This window comes from Pinus tabuliformis, chromosome X (assembly GCF_031772625.1).
Source record: "Pinus tabuliformis cultivar Carrire ecotype Pingquan chromosome X, CPIR1, whole genome shotgun sequence".
NCBI classification, from domain to species: domain Eukaryota; kingdom Viridiplantae; phylum Streptophyta; class Pinopsida; order Pinales; family Pinaceae; genus Pinus; species Pinus tabuliformis.
This window is the reverse complement of record NC_142308.1, coordinates 221,186,166-221,191,794: the sequence shown is the minus strand read 5'-3', so window position 1 is coordinate 221,191,794 and position 5,629 is coordinate 221,186,166.

Genomic DNA, 5,629 nt, shown 5'->3' with positions numbered 1-5,629 from the left:
CCTGAGCGGTACACTGGTTACATGGCCCTTGTTGGGGAATGTGTAGAGACCAAACCATCTTCCTTTGAGGAAGCAATGCAGCAACCAGTTTGGGTTGATGTTATGGTGGAGGAGTGTGACTCCATAGTTCGGAACAATGTTTATGTTGTTCCAAGACCGGAGAACAAGTCAGTTGTGAGTTCCCGTTGGCTTTAAAAGGTAAAGCATGTTGTTGATGGTAGTGTGGAGAAACATAAGGCAAGGTTTGTTGCTCGTGGTTTCTCACAGGTTGAGGGGATCGATTATGATGAGACTTTTACTCCTGTTGCAAGGTACTTATCTATCATATCGATGTTTGCACTATCAAAATAGATGGGTTGGAAGATCCATCAGATGGATGTGAAGACTGCATTCCTCAATGGCAAGATTGAGGCAGAGGTGTACATAGAGCAGCCGAAAGGATTTGAGACCTTTGATCATGAGTCACATGTGTGCTGACTCAAGAGAGCCTTGTATGGCCTGAAGCAAGCACCTTGTGCTTGGTACACCAGGATCGACAATTACTTCATTGGGTTGGGCTTCACAAAGAGTGAAGTGGATGTGAAATTGTACCACATCATGGTGGAAGGTAAGAAATTGATCATTTTTATTTATGTTGATGATCTGATATTGACAGGTGATGATCAGTTGATTATGTCTTGTAAGCAGGACCTTGCAAGAGAGTTTGAGATGAAAGACATGGGTCTCATGCACTACTTTCTAGGCATGGAAGTGTGGCATAAAGATGGGGAAGTGTTTGTGTCTCAAGGCAAGTATGCCATTGAGATACTCAGGAGATTCCACATGGTGAAATGCAAGCCCATGCAGACTCCTCTAGCAGGTAACTGGAGGAAGGAGGATCCTACTTCAGGAGAAGTAGTAAAAGCCATTGTGTATCAGTAGCTTGTGGGTTCATTGATGTATTTAGTGAACACACAACCATATTTGTGCTATGCGATGAAACAGTTGAGTCATGTTATGGTTTAGCCTACCAAGTTGTTTTGGAAGACAACGAAGCATGTTTTGAGATACCTTAGAGGCACATCTCAATATGGATTATGGTACAGATGATTAGATGGAGTGAAGCTACAGGGATTCATAGATGCAGATTGGGCAAGGAGTCCATCAGATTGGAAGAGCACATCAGGAGGAATTTTCAACCTTGGTTCAGCTACAATTTCTTGGTACAATAAGAAATAGAGGTCAGTTTCACTTAGCTTAGTAGAGGCTGAATACATGGCTGCCAGTCAAGCAGCATGTGAGGCCATTTGGATGCGGAAAATTCTAGTTGGTTTGTTTGATCAGAGGATGGATCCAATTGTGATCTATTGTGATAATTAGAGTTGTATCAAGATCTTTGAGAATCCAGTGTTTAATGACAGGTCCAAGCATATCAACATTCAGTATCATCATCTCAGACACTCTGTGGTAAGGAGGATCATGTTGTTGCAATATATTTCGACTGAGGAGCAAGATGCTGACATTTTGACTAAGGCATTGTCATAGTGTAAATTCGAGTTCCATAGAGACAGGATCTGGGTGGTAGATAATCCCTTTCTTGTTAAGAAGGAGTGTTGAAAATAGCAACAAGAATTGCTAAAAATAACATTCCTATAGATATCATTTCAGGATATATTCCAATTTTAATTTGACCTTGAATTAACATTCGAATTTAGTCTCATCAGTTTCATGAAAAATAATTAATTAATTCATCTTGAGTTAATTAGTTGGAGAAATTCAAGTTAGAAGTCTTTCAGAAGTCATGCAACAGTTATCCCTTAAATTAAGGAGATTATCTCTTAATTAAAGAGATAAGGTTGAGTTGTATTTCAGTTGTAATTAGTTAGCTCAGTTAACTGAGTTAAGTCCAGTTAAATTAGTTCCAAATAGTTTGTGGAACTAATTGTGAGTTCAGTCAGTTAATGCATGCATGCATGCAACTAGTGTTCTCCAGATAACTGAATATTCTCTCATAAATAACTCATGCATGTCATTTCAGACAAAGACCCTGTTGAGATTAAAGGCAAGGACAGTGTACTATCAGTTGCTAGAATATTCCCATGTGAATATCTCTTGCATGCATAAGGAATTCATTCCTTGAGGATTGTGCAGTTACTACAGAGGTCAAAGCAGTGTGTGAGGTGAGAATCACACAGGTTACAGCTGGAGGACCCAGGGAAAAGTACACAAGGAAATAGGGGGCTTGGAGGACTGAAGGAAGGCATATGTGTTGTCTGTTCTGTCTATGAGCAACAGTGAGGGAGAGAGTTGGATTGCTTGAGAGCTAAAGCTTTGTGTAATCCTGAGATATTTCCACTTGTATGATAATACAGATAGCTGGGTTTTTAGCTTAGGCTTTCCACAGAGTATTCTTCTGTGTTTCATGTGTGATTGAATCTTCTTCTCTGTTATATATGTTCTATTTGATCTTGTTCAAAATCGATTAAGTTTCCGCATGTTTGATAGTAGAAGTAGATTAAGTATTTTGGTTTAGTACATTGCATAATCAGTATAGTCTACAGTGAGAATTTCTACAAAATCTAAATTGAGAGATTTTTGTTTAAGACTTCTTCTCCAATCTTCTTCATGCATAAATATACCTGTCAACTCATCAAACGTAGGAGCCTTCACTCTAGCTGAAAGACTAGTGATAAACATTTGATATTCATCAAGCATTCCATTTGATGTCACAGTAACCAAGTTTGTACTAGATATTGTTTCATTAATGTCACTTAATTTATCTTTTAGGTCCTTAATTATAGAAATAAAATCACTCACACTTTCATTTTCTTCTATATTAAGTGAAAGAAGCTTACTCTTCAAATACAATATTTGATTTGTAGTTTTCATCTCATACAAATTTTTTAGAGTGTCCCATGTCCCCTTGGATGTTTTGCACTCTCTAATGTGTGGAATAATGTTGTCCTTGATGAATATAAGCAAAAGCATCTTCACTTTGTTTTCTCGCCGCTCTCAATCTTGAATTGTAGTATATGTGGCTTGAGGGGGCACTGGCTTAACTTCATCTCTAGACACAATCGTCCATATATTGTAGCCTTTTATCAAAGTATGCATCTTAAACTTCCAATTTGCATAGTTTTCACCATCTAGCTTGTTAGAGTCATATAAATAAGATTTTGCCAATACATTAGCCATGATACTAGTCTTATGAATCCTCCAAACACTAAATACCAATAACTTTAATGATTACTTAGTAAAAAAAAATAACACTTCAAGCACAAGTCATAGAAATATATTAAGCTTCACAACTTACAAAATCATTAAAAAAACTCTTATTTCACCACTACACAACTATCATGACTACACAACTCCTATTCTTTAAAATCTTCAAAATTCCAATTAAAAAGCAAAACTTCTTTGACAACCACAATTATTTTTTACTTACTTAGTAATTTCCATAAATTTAGGAACCCATAAACTTATTTCACTTGAACTTATTTAACTTTGAACTTGGAGTTGGAATTGTGTATTAAGTGAGGCTAAGATTCATAAAATTTCTTTCCACCCTAAATAACTCCAAAATTTATTTTCGCAGTAAACAACTCCAATTTCTAATTTGCTATATACCAATCGATATGCCCAACCTAGTATGGATAAAAATCCAGCCAAAATAAAGTCTTACACGGAATTCGAACGAGATCAATCCCACTCAATAAGCGTTTATATTCACAAAAGCGAAGCGTTTATCTTCACAACACTGACTACACAACAACTTAAAAAAAAAACATGTGCTCAGACTCTGTTAGACATGGGAGCCACCAAAAACTATTACGAGAATATAAAAAATGTCTTGTTCACCAATCTATTCAAGATTCAACTTAGGCCTCCTTCAGGTTTCTCTCTCGAAGCAGTCAAATAGAAACAAATTTCTTCACGCGGCTGTCACCTAACGCAAGGCTCTGTGCATTAAGCTCCAGCTCCTGCGCCTGATCTTCCTCTTTAGCTTCCTTGCTCAGCTTCTTGACCCACTCTTACACGCAAGATCTCACCTGATTTCTCAGCAGCACACCCTTTCTGCAATAATGCTATTTCTCAAACTCACACACAGGCGGCTCTCACGCAGGTTTTCTGCGCTCTCTGCAACGTATCCTCACTAAAGAACCTTACGCTCTCAGCGCTCTACCTTGTTTTGATACCAAATCAGAGAATGCACAAACTGAACACAACTTGAGCATTTGATTGCCAATGAGGGACATTTATACAACAAATTAGAGAATGCACAAACTGAACACAACTTGAACATTTGATTGCCAATGAGGGACATTTATACAGAAAGAAGAAACTTCTCGATAGCCTAGGTGGTGGTGGCTTCTGCAAGAAGCTAAAAAATACTGAGAAACTGCAAAACATAGGCATTTAATGCAGTAGGTGTTGGAATAACTATTTATCCAACAAGGACAACTGTAGGCTAGTGGAATAGCTAGTAATTTAGTAGCAATAGTGTGAATATTGAAGGACTCTGGGTTAAATCCCATATGCATGGACACCCGGTTTCATGTTCATGAACTGTGGATGGTATGAAATTCAATCTCTGGTATGATACTGCTTCTAATTATTCGAGTGCTATAACTGCATTAGGAGGTAAACTTGTGAGTGTTATAAACTATTGTATTCTGTTGATGTTGTTTATGTGTTCATTGTTGCATCTTGATTGTGAAGGTTGTGACACATCTTGTGTTATTTGTATAAATGTATCTAGGCAAAAAAATTTTAAAAAATATTTTAGAGGCAGTGTTTGAATTATGTTTTTGATAGTGGAAATGGATTCAACACAATCAAAAATGTTTAGAGCAACTAAAATTTTGAAGTTAAACCACTATAATTTGGATTTACAAAAATTCTTGCCAGATTTTTATCAAAATATAGCTGGAATTTCCATAACTTTTTGTGGAAAAAAAAACAGTGTCGTTAAACTACACAATTTAACAATTAAATCAATGCAATTTTCCGAGCAGTTCATACGAGATTGTGTTATTGTACGGTTCCCTTCTCTGTCCATCTATCGCTTCCCAGCTCTTTCACAAGCCCTTAACATTCTGGGGTGGGCTTCGATCCACTGACCAACGTTTTCTTCTTACCGCAACCCTGAGTTGGACACAATTTACAAGCAGAAAGCCTTTTCCCCCACCATCACGTGAAGGCTGAAGACCTCTCCTCCCTGGAGAAGAGCGAGGCGTCCTCCCCCCGGCCTTCCGCGAAGGTTTCCTATACTTGGACGGAACCATATATCCGCCTTCCTTAGCTCCTTCCTTAGCAAGAGTCGTGTTCTCTTCTTCAAGAGGCTCGACGCAACGGACTTGGAGGGCATTGGAGACGATTGACACTGAATTATCTGGAATTGCCCTATGCTTGACAGGCCTTCCGGCAGACACAAACCCCTTCTCGGCCTTGCCCACCTCCATTTTACTGACATCCGACGGCAAATTCTCTGAAGAAGCCAAAATTAACCTGGATTGCCTACACAGGAAAAAACAATCTGAATTGAAGCAGGCTTCTCAAAACGCTTATCGCTGACCAACACGGTGCCACCACAGAACTTTCAAAGGCCTATTATTGTCAGTGGATTCCAACCTTCTGGCCGTAACCTGGA